The 18955-nt window shown below is 37.7% G+C and overlaps 1 long non-coding RNA gene across 9 annotated transcripts in view; it reads left to right on the forward strand.

The window, feature by feature from the left end:
* The window catches only part of LOC146768469 (uncharacterized), a 138730-nt gene that overhangs the window by 21257 nt on the left and 98518 nt on the right, over positions 1 to 18955 (forward strand). For 5 of the 9 annotated variants that reach the window (XR_014953075.1, XR_014953078.1, XR_014953077.1 and 2 more), the window contains exon 3: positions 1 to 18955. This exon is cut by the window's right edge. This is a non-coding gene — a long non-coding RNA (uncharacterized LOC146768469). The other 4 variants (XR_014953081.1, XR_014953083.1, XR_014953082.1 and 1 more) reach the window with 3 other exon arrangements.

Genomic DNA, 18955 nt, shown 5'->3' on the forward strand with positions numbered 1-18955 from the left:
GTCAGTGCAACAAAAAACATCTATGTTTCAACACTGGTGATGAGAAGCTTTTTTCTCCAGTTGAGATAGAATGGACTGGATGACTGGATTCTACTAATTCAGTAATATTAGTAACATCTGAATCTCTTCTGCATCATGAAGCGAAGGTAAGGTATATGATTATATCAACAATTACATTGCACTTAACGGGTTTTTTGAAACTGACTGCTTTATTCCTGTTCATGTTTCAAAACCATCCATGTACCAGACTGAATTTTTTCAGTTATGCATTTATTTGTGGAGGAATACCAGTCGGGTACAAGACTTGCAAATTGCTTCTGAACTAAACACTTTCAATTTACAAAAAAGAAACAAAGCTAAATAAAACAAAACCTTTCTCACTTTTAAGACAAAACTTATTTTTATTGTAAAAATCTTCATTATAAAATTGACCTATTTTAACAACAAAACCCTCATAGGCTGTATATTTCAGATTTTAAAATATGTTTCTCTCTTTTGACTTAAAATTATTTAAAACTGGATTGTTTTGTCTGGGCAAAAAACATCCCAAAACAATCTTTTTTTCAGTTCCATCCAGACCTTTTCTTCAAAGTATTTTTTCCAGTGCTTTTTCTTTTTTCAAGTTTGTCCAGCTTCTCATGAAAAAAACTCTCGCATTTCATATTTTAGGTTAATCAGTCTGATTTGAAAATTGCATTAACTTCTGTGAAAATTTTCCTTTCCTTATGAAACCAAATGAAACAAAGTGATGCAGCCTGAGGTTTTATTCACACAAGCTGGAATGAGAAGGGAAAAAACAGAGATGAGCTGAACTGGAAGAAAAGCCACAGTGGACATATGCATAAAACTCATATTGAACTAAAAGAAACAAAGCCTTGAAAAAGATTTAAGACAAATCTTGTCAAAATGGATTGATCTTTATGATAAACACACTTGTGATCTAATAACTAATTTCATGTTTGGGGAAGTTGGGATTGATATTTTGCAACAGGTTCCAATGTCATACTTGGGTAATTTTTTTGATTTGTTGCAATTTGAAGGACTGTGAGCTAGACAGGGCTGTTGAGCCCAGCATTAACAGCTTCAGAGCCATCAACTCTGGAAATTCCCTTTCAACAGAAACCATCCAAAGTTCAGGAACATCACTATTACATTCAAATTGGGTCAGTTTGTTATGAGAGAGCTCTAAAAGATTATATCATTTCCTGACATTAAAAACACACATTTGAGGTTTTTTTATGATAGCAGAGTTGATCGGTTTCCGAGTGTTTCAGCATTTTGGCATGCCCATAACATGAGGATGTATCATCAACGTTGTAATAAAAGAGCCAGGCTTGATGAAATTTGACCTTCTAGAAACTCCCATTGAGAGGCAAAGCATTCACATCTTAGTACTTGCCTTTTTATCTAGCAAGGGGGTTTTACAGTCTAGATTCGTTGTTCATGCCAGGAAAATAATTCTTCTTCTTTGTTAAAAAAAAAAAAAAATCAGGTTTGCAAGTGAAGACTTAACTTTTGTGTTTTACAGTTCTGTCTGCAGAGAAGATAAATTGAAATTCTTCAAATCTAAAAAATTCCAAACATGGAGTTACAGATGAAAGACTTAAAAAAAGTCCATTCAACCTGAATGTTGAATCTTTCTGATTTGTTTTGGATATGTGTCTGCAATTTTTACTATGTTGTTATTTATTTCTAAATTGGTCTCTTTAGGTACAATTATTTTAATAGTCAAAATAAAGCAAAACAATAGTTAGTATATTAGAGCATGCAGCAATTTTTACTTGCAATTCTAAAAGAAGGTGGTTGGGTGCATGATCTATTGCCTGCTTTCAATTTTCAATTGGTTTATTAATCTAAAGTATTCTAATTCTCAAACGTATTAATTTCACAATAATTCACAGCGTGAATTCAAATCAATTAGGAAAACTAGCCCAAATAGATTTAATTACATAAATTAAAAGGTATACTTTTGCTTGTTTTTGTTTATATGATGGGTCTCAAAACTCTTCACATCTGCAGGCATGGAGTTATAAAATTCCATATTAGAGATATCTATGTCTATTAATGTTTATGCAAAACAACATGTACCCTTTTTTGTACAAATGATCTATAATTACACCATAAATTTTTAGCATGCAATTTTTTTCCTAAACAATTGATCCCAATGGTATGAAAAATACTAAACTGAATTTGTTTCCTTATGCCTGACATATTTCACTATATAATCAGATTGTTTTTCATTAAATGAATGTTGTCTCCATACTGGCTTTCTCTATTTGAAGGTAGTAATGAATAAATTTAAACTCTGAATCACAGGTGTTTAAATTGGCTGAGGGAATAAATGTATAACTACATTCATAAATACATATCAAAGCAGTCAAAGGCTTAGCTATATATTATGCCTTGATGTGTGTGCAAAATTTCCATTACTGTTATTGGGAGATAATGTGGGTGTTGTGAGGTCAGAATATATTCCAGGTAGTATCCTGTGACGTTTTTTTCCTAGTAGTCCCATTTTCCCTTCTTTATATGCTGTTTGCTACAGTAACATAGCATTTGAATTAGAATCTTAGGAACTTTGAGGAAAGCAATTGCAGAATTTATTTTTGTGACAACAAAATAATTTTGCAAGTTTCATGTTTGTACTGAAAAATGAAAGACACGGACCAAAGTATGTTTAGCCAAATGTTGACACCTAAATTTCCAATATTCATGTTTAAACAGATGAAACCCTCCTGAATTTCTGTTTTATGATTAGGATCACATACAATGATAACAGTAAAAAAAAAGGACATGGTTACTAACATTGTGGTGGTGGTGGTGGCAGGACAGGGACATCAGCACAATGATGGTGGTGCAGGAAGATGTTCATGTGGCAGAGAAAACTAGTTGTCCTGCAGGCAGGCTGTAAACCTGAAAGTTGAAAGCAAAAAATGATCATGTTGGAAGTGTTTCCTCAGGATGTTTAGCACATTATGAAAAGTTAAATAAAAGATCCTCTATGTCACTAAGCTATTAAAAACTTTTGTTACCACTCCAAAAATCCCCATTTTTTTCTGTGTGCATCCCAAATGACACTTCTCTGAGTTTTTATCCTGGCTAGTGCCAGGAATCATCAAAGCATTTGCAGGTTCAGAATGTTTATGCTGTTATGATGTACTACTGAGTAGTTTTATTTGCTAAAAGCACAATACAAGTATTACTGACCTTATTTAGAACTAATCTCTACAGATCTATTAGATGCAATAAACAAAGAATTAGAAGTACACAGAAAAGCAACATAGGTAATGGTAGAAATATTTCAGCATTGTTTTGCATGCTGTAACAAACTGCAATGTGTGCAAGCAATTGTGGGATAGGTCCTGGTACAACAGAATAATATAATTTATTTGGAAAATCTGCCAAGGGAAGGTGGTATTCTCATAGAAAAGTGTAGATATGGAGGAACTAATTAAAGTTTTAAACCAGAAGAAAAAATGCCCATACAATTTCTTGTACCTATGTCTTGATTTGGCTATTTTGTTGCACTCCTGGGGAATTAAGTGCATTAGATAGACCTTCTGGGGTTTTTTTTTGCCTAGGTTTCCTTATGAGATCTTGATCTACTAACTGTGGCATCAGTCTCTAGGGCAACATATGCAAACAAGTTACAGTCTCTTGTCTACAGTACTGTCATATTTCATTTTGAAAACCACATGAAAATATTTCCTACAGAAAAACAGTCCTTGCATTTCCTTATTTGTGAATTGCATGCCAGAGTGCTCCAATTAGATGTCAAGTGAAGAAGTCCAAGAGATAATGTATTTATTTATACCAAATATCTCAACATTGTTCAATTTGAAGTACCACAAATTCTTAGTATGTTCTTGGCTGGAGACAGCTGTTATGCACAGTTCATTGTGTAGACAGACCAGATCACCTTCAACATGCTGAAAGGATTATTCAAGGCTTTTATTTATGTAAATAGCAATTTTTTGTGTTGCTGTGTCCACTCTGCAAAGCATAGGGAAATAAATAACTACAGTAGAAGATGTTAAGCTCTTTATTGGATATGATATACAATGTCTGGAAAAATATTGTTTTTGTGAAAATAAATTATTTGAAAGTCTTCAAGTCTGTACCAACCAACACTGATTCCATTGAGGCCACATTTTCTTCCCCTGTTTTAGAAAGGCTGTTTCTTGCATGGGCCCCAGCCCTGTCTTAGGACAATTTTCTCAGCAAGACCTAATTTCCAAGGTTTTTTTTTTTTTTTTTTGCAAGGTTGGAGATGATCCAAGCTCCACACCTACTTATTTGAATTGGTTCATCTCAAGCACTTGTGTCATAGTTTAAATGGTTTGTTTGTCAGAGTCAAACCTCCTGATAATCCATCCCATGGTCCTGAAGAAGGGAAGTAATTACTGAAGAGCTGTTATGCCTTCAGCAAAGGTTCCAGTAAAATATGATACAATAGTTAGAAAATACTTTATTCAGACCATGATAATGACTCAGCTACATCCTGTATTTACTGATGTGGATTTTCTCAGCTGAGCTATGGGGAAAAAGACCATCAAAATAAATGAAGCCAACAGTGTTGGTGCTGGGGGAAACTGGTACCATACAACAACAAAATATCTCCACTGCTATGCACTATGTGAGATTCTGTTGGATGTTTTTAGCCAAACAGTGGCAAAATATGCTTATCCTCTCTTGCAAATCTGTCCAAAGTTTGGACTCACTTTGCAAGAAGGTAGGATTTTCAATGCAAGCATGTCTACAAAATTGAAGAAAGTTGTTTAGCCAAACTTTGGTGTTGAGGAGAACATGGAAAAGAAAGAGCCTGAAATAATTAAAAATACAATTAAGAGAGACTTAGTTAAGAGTCTAACTTGTCCATTGTATATGTGCCCATACCTTGCAATGTTTATTTTGAAGAAAGGTAGTTAAAATTTTACATTAAAATCCTTGCTTTATGATATGCACTTAACTGCACTGCATTTCTCACTTGCTATTTTCTAAGTTTTGAGCATGACTTTGAAATGTCAGGGTTCTTTCAAAAGGGTGTCTGTGCATGAAGGAGAAAGAGGTTAATTTCCTAGGTTTTTAATAAAGGAAAAAGGAGAAAAACAAAACAAAAATTCCATCAGGTAGCAACTGAGTGGCATGTACAGATACCCCTTCAGGCACAAAAACTTCTGCATCCACTGCAGAGACCTCTTGTGTCTTGAACTATTTTTGTGACTCCTGGATGTTGTTCTCATGCTTTTCTGCTGAGCAGCACGAGCAGATACCAAAATGCACATTTTCCCAGTGGAGCTGCACAAAATGTTTGCTGGGGGGTTTAGGAACTGTGAAGCTTCACATACATCTGTTCCATTTTCTCTAAGTGCTACCTGTCCTTCTATATGATGCCACACCAGACTTCCAAACTTTTGCTGAGCTGAATTCTCTCCGATCCACATTGGGCTGTATCCTTCTTTGAGAGCTTGGGCTTAGCCATCAGCAGAGGAAACACTGAGTTCACCCAAAGAGTGAGAAAGAAAGAGACATTTCCTGGCCTTGAGAGCTGGCAGCAGGCAGGAATGCACAACCAGTGCAGAAGGAATTTCTAAGCATGAAGCTGTCCACTGCCTCAGCTCTTGTCTGAGCATGGACAAACTCAGGAGCCTTTTAAAAGGCTACAACTAAGAGACAGAAATGGCAGCCAAGTATCCTTATTCCAGACTTCACTTTCCACCTGTTACATTTTGAGTCTCTACCATGGAAAATAACATATTCAGTGTTACTCCAAAAAACAGTTGTTTTATTTTTATTTGTCTGAAATGGGTGGTCACTGAGTGTTACCTGAGTGCCTTTCTGAGAAATGGGTAAGGTATTTTGAGTGACAGTGTCTTTAAAAATTCAGTATAAGAGAGATAACAAGTCTAGAAAATTTTAGCCTGAGTGCTTACAGTTTGACAGAATTTTAAGACACTGAAAATAAAAATTTATTAGGAGTGTTGGGAAACTTCAAATTTAGGTGGCGTGGCCACCTCTATTAGCAATGTATGTTAAAATTCAACAGCTAGCTGCAGAAAATGAGACTCATGTATTAGAGTGTTGTTCTATTAATATGCATATGGAGAAAGAAAAGAAAATGTTTCTTTCCCTATTTTTTTAATGAGACAGAATCATATGTTAGAAAGAAAAACAGGCATACTTAAGAAATTAAATTGAACAGAAATAGGAACAAGTCTGGGTTTATACATTCCCTTGACAAATCTCTCAAGTTTTTATGACTGTATAATCCAGCTCCTGTCACAGTTTTCTGCCATGGCATCTTTCAGATGATTGGTTTTGTGCATAGTTATTAGTCTGATGCTGCTAATCTCCCATTTCCAAAGGAATAAACTCAAGTACCTCTAGCTGAATGCTTATACTTTCTTTTAAAATGATGTAATTCAGGTGGCTTAATGGGAAAGTGGACGACCCAGATTTAAAGACAATGTTTGATCTTTTGTACATGCCAGGTGGTTTAGAAACTGGGCAGCATACGGGCAGTATTTTCCAGTTGTATCTAGAAGATGACTAATAATATTCAACTGTAGTTAATTAAGAAAAACAATTGGTGGGATTTCCTTCACCTGTTTTGGTAGGGTTTAAAGTAATGCATTTACACCAACTCAGTTTCCCGATCTGTGAAGAAGAGGTCTTGTTCCCAAAGGGGAAAGGTTTGTACAACAGAAGGATTAACCCCCCTGTGGAGCTGCTTGTTTATTCCTCTTAATGCATAGAGAGAATGATCTAAATTATTTTTGCCCACCAGGCACACTCGATGGCTACACCTAATGGAGGTGAAACTCACTTGGGTTGTAATAATTATCCCCCTTCCTGCAGGGATGAAGCATAAATAGACATGAATGTTTTGATGTCTCCTCAATGATCTCATCAACTATTAGCACCTGACTTAAGACCAAATTTTGAACAAATGCAAAAATAGTAAACTTGGTCTCCAACTATGCAGGATACAGGTGAACCCTGGTTCTGAGTCTTCTCTTTAGCATTTTGTACTTTTTTATCACAAGACATTCCTCGCTTGCCTACTAAGATTAGCATAGTTCTACAAAATTTTCGAATCTTTCTTATAGACTTTATCTGAGGCTTCAGCCAGAAAAAGAAAGTTATGTGCAGAAGACATGTGAGTGAAAAAGTGTGCCTTTTAGAGTAAAATGCTATTTCTGAGTGTGTTCTTAACATTCATCTGGAGCAACCAAAACATAGTAAATATGTGAGTACTCCTATTCATTCTGGTTTATGACTTTTCTTTTTGCTTGTTTCCAGACTTTGGAAACTAATTCTACACATTAATTCCTGTCAGCAGTAAATAATCAAAAGTATTTTTGCTTTGACCTCACAAGAAACTCTACAGCTTCTCTTTTTTCTAATCTTTCTGTAACCTATTCTGATTTTGGCTATCAAAAGACTAAGCAGGTGTTCCCCTATTGATACCAGCTTTATGTCCCAGGAGTCACATTTGTTTTCCATTGTCACTTTAAGGTTTTCTCTCAGTATTGAATAGCAGAAGAGCTTCTTCCATGAGAGAGTCATGACCCCTAGGTGGGACCTCTAGGTTTAGCTGTAGTTTGAAGGATCATGGCACTTTTAGACAGAAAGTGGCACTACCTCTAGAGAGAGTCTTGGTGATTCAACCTCCAAACTTCCTGCAGTCTATGTCCTGTCTTTTGTTCTCCAGATGACAAGAGACTTGTGACTGCCTTCCTTACATCTCAATTAAGCAAACTCTAAGCCCAGAGGTTGACAAACAGATGTTGTCTCTTCTCACCTCTCACCATGTGACCTCTGAAACCACCCTGAGAAATATCTCTTTGTTCCTCAGAAGAAAGACATTCTCCCTACTTGTCCTGGGCTGTACAAAATATGCCAGCAAAGAGGGAAGGGTTTCTTCTCCTTTTTTTCCCTTGGAGTTATGCAAAGACTGGAAGCATTTATGGTCATAGTTTCCCAGTGATCCTTCCCACCTTACTTCCCCCTAGAGATCTCTTTGTCCACTACTTGTCATGTCATACGTCAAATGAGAAAGAAGGACTGTCTGTGCCTGATTCATTCTTTGAAGTATCTGCCACAGCAGGGTAATAAATAACCAGAAACTTTGTGTCCTTAAAATGAGAAATCAATCCACAGAGGCAACTTTTAGATATTTCTAGAATAAGAATCCAAGGAGGAGGAAGATTAAGTGAAGAAGTGAAGAACTTGGCTGTCACTTTGCCTGTTTGTTAATTGAATACAACTGTAAGAAGAGGCAGCATTCAGCTTCAGGGTTCTTTCTGTGTGGAAAGCCAAGGTGAATTCCCTTATTCACTACAAAAGCTCTCTTCTTTCAGTTGGATTATTGATTTCTTTGACATATTTTAAGCATCTCTTTCTAGCTTCTGCTTTTTTCCTTTCCAGACTCTGCCTGCCCTCCTCTGGTCTTTCCATACCTTCACAGGCAAATAATTGAAATGCTGAAATATCTAAAAACCAGAAAATATTATAAGAAGGAAGAACCAAGGTATGAATAAAATTAAACTGGTTAAGGTAGTTACACTGAATATGATGCCTTGCCTTTATCTTAGTATAAATAATGTGAGAAGTTTTTACCAAATTTAGGATCACTGGCCTATAGTCCACATAGGGTTTTTTCTCACACCTTGTTCGTGCACCTCAAGTCTCATGAAAAATTGCTGTGTCTATGTGGGCAAAATGTTTATTTCAGGAAAGAACAGTGAAGTGACCCACACTTCTTGGGTCACGGTAAAGTATCTACTAAAGTACCTATCATCCTGTCTCTTTAGATTACCTTTTCCAATTTTAAGATGCATGAAAAACTTTAGGATTCAGGAGTTTGTAGAAAAATAAAAATTAAACAACATTGTTAGCATGAAATCATGAGAGAGATTTGTTCTTCGGTTGTGATGTTTTCACCTTCTCCCCAGAGTTACTGCCAGCAGTACACAGGGAAAACATCTCAAGTTTGTCAATACATTTCTTAATTTTTTGTTCCTGCTCTTTCTGACCATGAAATGTAGCTGGCCAGTTATAGAGCAAGAGAGAAACAATGAAGATATCCACAACAATGGGGCAGTGCTGGAAAGTTCCTGTCTGACTTGTGATGACAAATGATGTTTCAAAGTAATCAGTGCCTGGAATGAACTGATACACACAAGAAAAAGACAATCTATCTTAGCAATTTCGGTTAGTTTTTCTTAAATTTTAAAAACATTTATTTAACTTATCCTTTGCATGCTGTTCTAAAATATTCACAAGGATCAGTGATATTCGGGGAGTTCACACTGAACAGCTGGAAATCTTTTGTGACTCATCTGACTCGCCATGTCCTCCTCATAAGTGCAATCTTCACCGTTCCCTGTAGATATCCCCTTTTACAGGGAAAAATGTAAAAGCAGCACTGTGGAAACATTTTGCAAGGAGACTGTTTTGTACAGTGCAATGTGATGAAAACACAGACTCCTTGATGCCACTAGGAACTGATCACGGAGCTGTAGAGTGGTTTGTGTTGGAAGGGACTTCAGAGTTCAGCTGGATCCAGCCTTGAGCAGGGGCACCCTGCACCAGACCAGGTTGCTCAGAGCCCCATCCAACCTGGTCATAAACTCTTCCAGGGTCTGTGCATCCACCACTTCTCTGGGCAACCTGTTCCAGTGCCTTGCACTCTCACAGTAAAGAATTTCTTCCTAATGTCTCCTCTAACTTTACCCTCCATAGTATTTTAATTTAAAACTCTTACCCCTAGTTCTACTACCACATTCCCTGATAAAAATTCCCTTCCCAACTTTCCTATAGGCTTCCTTCCAGTCCTGGATGGCCGCTATAAGGTCTCTGGAACCTTCACTTTTCTAGTCTGAATGACTCCATCTCTCTCAGCCTGTGCTCAAAGCAGAGGTGCTCCAGTTGCTCATCAACTTTATTGTCCTCTGAACCCACTCAAGCAGGTTCATGATCTCCTTGAGACAGCGCAGGACCCCAAAGTGACGCCTGAAAGTCTGACTTGATACTTAACTAAGAAACTATGTGAAGAAATTTAAAAATATCCTAAGTCTTCAGTAGCTGTAATACATTTCATCCCTAGCTGGATGCAGACACCTCAATACAAGGTATTTTCTCCAACTGAGTCCATCTCTAAAGGACAAATTTCATAAAATTAAATAATGTCACAGAAAAAGTTCCAGCTTTTCCAGTATCTGAAGTTAATAACTTCTTAAAATGTCCTTTAGAAAATTTCCAGACCAAAATAATTCGTCTTAAACCCTTCAACACATTACTCAATTTCTCTCATTTAAAGTACTCTGAACTTCCTAATTAAGGCAATTTCTTTGTTTTTCACTTTCACATTTATAATTTCACAGTGATGTGGTCATAAATTAAACATCTACAAGTATTTCCAATGTTTTCTGATTAAACTTTGTTATTTTTAGCTGCATATAAAGGTATGCAACCAGCTTAAGCTCTCTTCTAGATGCCATAAAAACTACAGTGAATGCAAGTCTTTAACTAGATAGTTTTTAATTTGAGACATATTCTGTTTGTGACAAGCATGAGTAAATTTCCCATTAGTTTATATGAATCACTAATTGATAATGTAACATCTTAACTTCACATCAATTAATTGTGATTATTGGTTTAAGATATTCATGGCAAAAGGCTTTTAGAAATATGAGTAATCAAACTGTTTTGAAGAGCAGCTGTTTTTTCACAGTTGACAGGAAATTCTACTTTTTGTTTGAAAGGGATTCCAAAAATTTCTGTGATTGTACAAGAAAAAAATCCCCAGTAATTTTAAATCATGTCTTTTGAACTGACTGCTATATCAGTGAGATTCTGCAGTCTGTCTTCTCAATTCATTCACTAAAAATAATTAAAAAAAAATAAAAGAAATAGGCATTGAGGGAGAGGGGGAAAATACAGAGGAAAATAGAAATAGTGGCTTTTCCTGTGGCAGTTAGTTATCAAAGGCCCCCATTGCTGAAATAAATGGCTACTTTGCAATTTTATCTTCTCTCTGTCAGCAAATAAGTGAGAAGGAAGTGCAGTAGAACAAACAGGGGAAGACTGTATAGGTGAAAACATACCTCAAACTTGTTTATTAACTGAGTAACTGAGATTTATTCCCTGTGTTTTCATGCCTGGTACTGAAGACACTGAGAGTTACTACTGCAGGAGACCATGAGAACTAGGCTATAGAATCATGGAATCATGGAATAGTTTGGGTTGGAAGGCACTTTAAAAATTGTCTTGTTCCAACCCTCTGTCATGGGCAGGGACACTTTCCACTAGAAAATCAGGAAATGTTTCATACTGCAATGGACATGGACGTGCTTTTTCAAAGTGCTTTCATTAGCTCATGTTTAACAGTCATTCTTTACTAACCTCTCTAAGTATTCCCCTCTATGAAAATAGAACCTGCTCTGAGAATGAAACTGGCTCATTTTTGATGTCTAAAGTGCTCAGCTAGAGCAGATAGGGAACATCTGGATCATCTGCTTTACCATTTGTGTGTACTCCACTTTCACCCTATTTTCCTTCTACCTAAAATTCTGTCTTTTCATTTGATCTTCCTACTTATTTCCTCCCTGAAGGCTCAGATTTGCATCCAGTGAAGCCAGTATGAATGTTATATGAGAAAGTTTAAACCTTTAGACTGTGATTTAACAAGGTACTTAAGCACATGCCTGGCTTAGCACACAAGAACCTTCTCATTGAAAGCAGCAGAAAGATTGCTACTGGCCTAATTGGGAACAAGAGCAATCTATGAACCATTAAGCAGCTGGTGAATTCCACTGCAGCAGTGGCTATATTTAAATAATAGGCTGGGTGTGAGCTCTGTGAACAGTTTATGATGTGCCTGGGATCCTTAAGAATGAAAGCACCTCTATGCCAGCTGCACCCAGCCATGGAATTTACTGGTCTAGACAATGTATCCGTGGGTCCACAGCCACCAAGAAGCTTGTAAAAAGTTAAAAGATATTTTGCAGAACAAATTGAAAACTATATCTGCCCAAACTTGAGGGTAATCAGTGAAAAATATTTCTCAAGACTCTAGAAGAACTGGAAATTGTTTTATACATCTCTCTATCTATGCCAGATTAGGATTTTAAAGCACTTCCTGGTACACACATATCCAGGCATGCACACACATTTACGTAGAGGATATTACACACAGACTCTTCAGTCTAGCTGGATAAGACTAGGAATAATATTTCTGAGTTTGCTCTGATCTCTGTCTTCTGATGTTCCAGAAAGGAAACGATCACCAGCAGTTAACAATAAATACTTGGAAAAAGTGTCAATTATTTTTTTTATAAATTCCAGAATATTAGCAAAGACTGATGAATTCATCCACAGATATAGTCCTATCTTGGTATTCCAATGTAATGTTTGATACTCCTGTAAGAGGTATTTGATATGTAGGTGAGTGTAATGTAGTCATAGATACATTGTGCAGTCTGCAGGGAAATGGCTATGACTTTTGTGAGAGACAATAAGTGTGATGATAAATAGGAAAAGATAATGCTTGTTTTTGTAAGTTGGCGTGATCCTCTCACTGCCCTTTATACTAAGGTAAATTTATGGCCCATTTAAATCTGTGAGATGCACACCCTTCCATTTCCTTGATCTTCTATCCACTGTGAAGCATCATAATCCATGGGATGCTAGGGAAAATATCTATGCCCTAGCTCACAGTTCAGTGAAGAATTCTGTTGTAATTGCACTGCCTTTTACCTACAGGAAACCGTGAACCTGTGGCAGTGCCAGTGGAGCATCCTGGTCCTCTTCCAGCTCAGGCTGTTCCAAGTGATGGGCTGAGACTCATGTCATATCCCCCAAGCACAGGCAATGTTAGACTTACACCAGCTGTCCACATGCCATGCTCAGAGAACTCAATGGAGGATGGATTTTGGGATCCATTAAAAATTGTTTTGGTGTAAGTGTAGTATGGGCTAGGGGCCATTAAATACCACTCTGTGCCTTCCCCTGCACTAGGCTGTGGGTTAAGTGATTTGGAAATACTATTGTAATGCTATTGCTGCTGCTTACCCATAAACCCCAAAAAAGTTGTAGCCTAAACCAGTCATTCAACAGTCTCTGCCTTACTGATTGAAGACTATTCATGCAATGCACATAAAAATGGTGTTAAAACTCTGATAAATATAGGCTGCCATGGGTTTAGGGGATCACATAGGACAGTGTGTCCATAAATAGGCTATTTTTCTTAGAAATGTAACACTCTGTGGTTCTTTATCTAAGATCTGTGAACCACGTCTGGAAAGCAAAGCTTCTTCTTTTAAAGTTGTATTTGAGGTTTGCATGTAATTTATCTTAAATCAACACAGGAAAAGAGCTAATTTTTTTTTTTTTTAATTTAGGTTTTTCACTCTAAACTTTTAAAATAATACTTTCAGCCTTGCTTGGCTACATATTTTGGCACCTGTGAATACCTCTTGCTAAAATCTCTTTAAGAATATCCTCTTGTTTGTGCCTATGGTTACACAATTCCCATGAAAACTGTGTAAGCAGTCTGAAGAGTTACTTTTCTTGAAGGGTTTCCTATGAGGTGAAACTTCTAACAGTTCTAAAAGGATTGCAGAAGCAGCAGTTTCAGAAGCATCACACAAGTGCTCAGGCATTAGAAGGAAGAGATCTGCATTGTCTTGAAATGTAATGAAACTCTCCTCTTCAGGGTTACACTTTGACACAATAGACTCAAACCTTTCATTGGTCCCAGAGTTTCTATGTGGAAATTACTAAAGGGCTGCTTCCAGTTTGCATGTGAGAGCTGGAGAAGAGCAGAAAGATCACTGCCCTTAAAGGACTGCATCACTGCTGCAGAGTGGTTAGACCAAGGAGAGCCATCTGCAGCCACTGAGTATTTTGTTATTGGGACCAGTAGTAGTTGTCATCTGGGGGAGGTTGTGCCTCAACTCTAAAGCAGAGCACTGTCTGATATGGTCTTTGACTTGAAGCTGACCATAGAATATCACGTGCTTTAGAGTTTAGGAAGTGTTCAAGGATATTTGCCAAAAATTTGGGCAGAAAGACATTGTCTTACTGCTTGTTGACTTTAAAGGGCATGCGTAATATTTGCCACTGGGTAAAGAAAAGTCTAATATTTAAAGGTTCATTGACTTTACAACTTTATAATTTAGAAGGGATAGGTGTTAAAGAAACTATATTTGCATGTTGGGATGAGAAGGCAAGAGACTATATACTCAGAACAGTTCCAGGTGTCTGGGCAGAGCATGAGCAAAGTCTGAGAGTGATGCTGATGAAAATAGCTGAGCAGTCGAATTCCTCTGCTGCTTCAGGAACACCAGGAGAAATAATAGAGCATCCTCTTGCATCCTTCCAATCACCTAAACTGCTTTGAGAAATGCATTTGCTAATTTCCCCATTTTCCCAATATACCACCACCTAATTCTCCCTATGGCCTCTTCAGTCAGCCTTGTGTATTTCCAAATTGTCACAATTGACAGCATTTGATTAAGTTGAATTGTCACTCCTGAAAATCACTTGTTTCTTTGGTTTACCTTAAAATTCTCAAGCTACTTCTGATCATTGTTCATTTTTTCAGGCAGAATATTTTACTTCTGCATCATGTCATGTGCTCTTTTTAGCTTTTTTGGGCAATTCCTAAGTGTTTGTTTCTAGTTTAACTAATTTATTAATATCTGCATTTGTTGGGTTGGGGCTCAGTTCAGGAAAAACAATGGCTGGATTTTATTATTTATGGATTCCCTAAGTGCATGGCTCTGCAAAGATAACTAGACAGAAAGTCACAATTTCAAAGCACTATTGCTAGATGACTTAGGCTCCATTCCAAAATAATTAGGCACTTAGAAAGCTGATTTTCTATGAAAATCAAGAATATGCAGGAGACCTTTGACTGGAGATCCCAGGCTTAGAAAATGAACCTATGAATATTTGGAATTTTATTCCTGACTGTGATTCAGTAAAGGGCATCTTGTAACACAGTCATTACAAGTAGACCCATTAAAGTCTTTTTACCACACCATGAGTGAACTGGGTTGTGACCTCGGTGGGGACAGCAGCAGTGAGTAATTGAAACAGATGGATGGGATGTTAAAAGAGGCAATATTATAATTGTATATGACTATTATCTCAGGGTCTGCTTTTGTTCCTGTATCATCAGCCTGGTAAATATTATTACTGTTTCAAGTAACTAGCAGAAGATAAGTTGGCTTGGTGTGCTTAGCTACATTTTTCACTTGCTTATCACTTTGCTAAACTGTAGTTGCTTGAATGAAAATTGTTTAGTCTGTTTCTGCTTCTTTGTGGATAAATTTGTTTGTTTTTTGTTTCCTTTTGGATTCTTTGAAAATGTGATGTGGAGAAGGTTTGTGAGGTATGAGGATGCTTTTTTCTTCACCCTAGATTTTTTTTGCTGGGAAGCCATTTTGAAGAGAGGCTTTGGCCCTTACTGGCTTTAAAGCAGGGAATAGAAATTTGGCAAAGAGTGGGCTTGCTATGCAGTCTTTTGCTGTCTGTGTAAAAACATGGCCAAATAATGACTGCTTGAAAAGAATCACTTTCCACAAGCTGAAACCTTGTTTAAAATCAGGGGAAACAGTTCCCTGTCTTGGCAGAACAGGCTCCATCCCAACAGTGAACAAGGACATCCATTACCAGAGCTGCAAGGTGGGGCAAACTTCTTTAGAACTGGTCTTCTTTGTGTCTTGTTTCCAGGGACTGTGGTGGCAGTAGCCACTGAAAATTAGAAAATACTGTCTGCTCTGTCAGAATTCCCTCTGCTGATGCCACCACCAGAACTGTGTCCAGCTGAACCCAGAGTATGAGTAGAGGTGAGAACAAGCTGTCCAGTGCCTCTGTCAGGGGGAATAGATGAATCTCACTAGGATGTCTCAAATGTCAAAATGTTGTAACTGCATTGGAGACTCACCCAGGAATCAATATACTTGCCCAAATCAGGGTCCACTTTAGATCAAAATCCCCAAATTAATTTTTGCCATAATATTTAATTTTCTCTGCTACTCTCTTAAGAGTGAAAGAAGAAAAAGGATGTTTCACTCTTCAGAACTTCAGGGAAAACCTGTTCTGCAGCATTTGCTTCTCTTAGCTGGAGTTTTGCCAGCTCATCAAAGCTAATATCCCTCCTTCTGCAAATAAATGCCAAGGGATCTTTAATTAGCTAAAATGACCAGCAGTCAGGACCTTGATTTCTCACTTAATCTGAAAATAGCACAGTGTCCCTTAGCACACTGCTAGAACATTGGCACTGTACCAGCAGAGAGAATACAGTGCCATTTACTTAATCATACACTTCCTGCAGTTTCTCCTACATTTCTAGTTGAGTTCATCTCAACAGCTGGAGAAGGGCAATGTAGTTTCTACAGCTTGTGGTAAGGGAATTCATGCTTTCCTTGGTAATTGTTTGTAGGGCTGTTTCAGATCTTTTGGATTTGTTCACTCAAACGTTAATACAGCAAACTCTAGTGGTCAGTATGGTGCAGTGGAAAAGAGTGAAAAAGGCAGCCCCAACCTATCCTCTGCTATGATTTAGCCACAGGTGAAACTTGGACTCTACCCCTTGTACTCGTTCTACACCACAGACTGCTGTTCTTAGCACAGCTCTTTAACACCTGCACCAACAGAGAATAAAGGCTGAGCAAGATGTTTGCAGGAGTCTCAGTGAGCTGTTCCAAAATCTCTGCAAGTAGTCACAGGACCACTGCAACAAAAACCTGTTTGGGTGTGCCTGCAGCAATGCTCCATTCCCACAGCTCCCAAGAATAGATGGGAAAGCTCCAGTATTGCAGACTGGCTCATCCTTGCTTTAGGTGCTAAGTCAAAATCAACAGAATTTAACAACTTCAAAGCATGCTTTGATATATATCTTATCTTCAGGTACTCATCAGTGGCTTACAATAACATAGTAAATGCTGGGGTGAACGTTAAAACAGCTAATTGCTGTGTCCTGCAGGAAAGACATCCCAGTGTCAGCGAAGGCAGGAGAGTGGATGCAGCAGGCAGCAGAATGTTGTGGTGGAGTTGGACACAATGGGAGCATGCTGCCAAGGGCCAACTTCCTGGCTTTGCACAAAGGCTTGTGACCCATTTTAGCAGAGATCTGTTTGGTTTTGATTTTAACTGGCAGTGCTGAAGTGGAAAAGAAAAAAAAAAGGTAGCTATAATGAAAGCCAAATATTCTGGTATAAGTAAGTATAATACTGCCTAAATCAACACAGACTGGCCTAATTCATACACAGACATCTACATAGATGTCAAGTAGTTCTCTCCTTACCTGTAACTCATCTCTTGGAAGAAACAATAGGCTATCATGTCACTGTTAATTAGAGTCGGAATGTGATGACTCCACAGCTGCCTTTTACTTCCTTTTATTTCTGGGCTGGACAGTGCAAGACAAGTTCATTCCATGCAGGGCAGGCTATGGGGAGGGTGGGGGCTGGTACAGTTTCCTCCTGTTTTGCTTCTTAGCAGCTTGTCCTGCTCTCACCAGCACTGCAGTGCAGGGCCTGTTTTCCACGACTTCTGACACATGGCTTGCAGCACAGGTGTGACCAAACACACGTTTAAATTTCTTAATGTTTCTGCTCCACACCTGAACAATTTCTCCTAATGGAATCCAACTAGTAACAGTGAAGTTTTTTCAAGGATAGAAGCCTCAAAGCACCACTGTGAGTAGAAAAGGAAAATATTTTTATGCCCAGTTTACAGACAGGGAAGTAGAAGTTCTTAAATGACTTCCTCTGCATCATTGTAAAACTAGGCTTACATGAAGAATGAGTTAGAATGAGAGCACAGAGGTTTTCTCTTCCAGCCCTGTATTATTTCCATGTTTCTTTTTCTTTCAAGAGGCTCTACATTATCATTAAATTAACAGCAAATATGGTTAAAGTAAGTGGTTCAGTTAGGGTTTCTGGAACATTATATATAGAGACTGCTTTCAAGCAAGAGTAGACTTTTTCTTTCTCTTTCCTTTTTTTTTTCTGCAGTAAGCCTCCATTTCCTGCTTTCTTTGAAAAATTGTACTATGAATTATGAAGAGGTCACATATTCTAGCATTCAGCAGGAGCTGCTGAACCTGCAGTAAATATTCTCTTTAAAGTAACATCTTGCGTGTTTCACTTCACACATGGCCCCTGGAGCTTATAGGTCATGCACAAATACAATGGTGGTCTTTCATAACCACAAGAGTTTCTAAATTGCTGTGCTTTGCATCCTCTCCATCTGTGTGACTTACTCTGGTCCCATAACTTTGTAAAGAATGACCCTGGCATTTTCAGAATTTTGCTATTCACACCCCTCTCCCCTCAAATGTGAAATTAATTGGTTCACAGCTCTTTGCAGGATTCCATGTAATTCAGTTTGGGGCATCATTAATGCTCTTAGAGGTTTTTACAAGCTAAATTATTCTATGATTCTGCATCTGCTCTAGGTCATACCAAGCATCCATCTAGCCCAATGACCCCTGCTAGCAATGTCCAAGCAAGGAACTATTGAGGAAAGTATGAAAAGGGAAAATACACCAAGTCTCTGCAAACTCCCAACTTCTAGGACAAGTGAGTAAATGTATAATTTTCTGATGTGAGCTGCACAACACCCAGAACCATAGGTGTGGCAAAAGCAAGTTATTGAGAAAGGATCAGGGGTAATTTTGATGAAACCTGAAAACAGGTTTCAGTTCCTACTGGACATGGAAATGATTGTTTAGATAAGAATAAAAAACGAAATTCACAAAAGCTCAGGACCTTCCTTTCCATGAGGTTTTGCAGCTACAGGAATTCATTGCTACAGGAATTGGAAGACCAGAATTACAAGACTAAAGAACATCTCTGCAGATTAAGAACTACAGTTTTTTACCCAATATTGATACAATCTTAAATCTTACTGTATTTGTTCTCCCCAGAAGACTGAA

Source organism: Lonchura striata, chromosome 2, assembly GCF_050655825.1.
Source record: "Lonchura striata isolate lonStrDom1 chromosome 2, ASM5065582v1, whole genome shotgun sequence".
NCBI classification, from domain to species: Eukaryota; Metazoa; Chordata; class Aves; order Passeriformes; family Estrildidae; genus Lonchura; species Lonchura striata.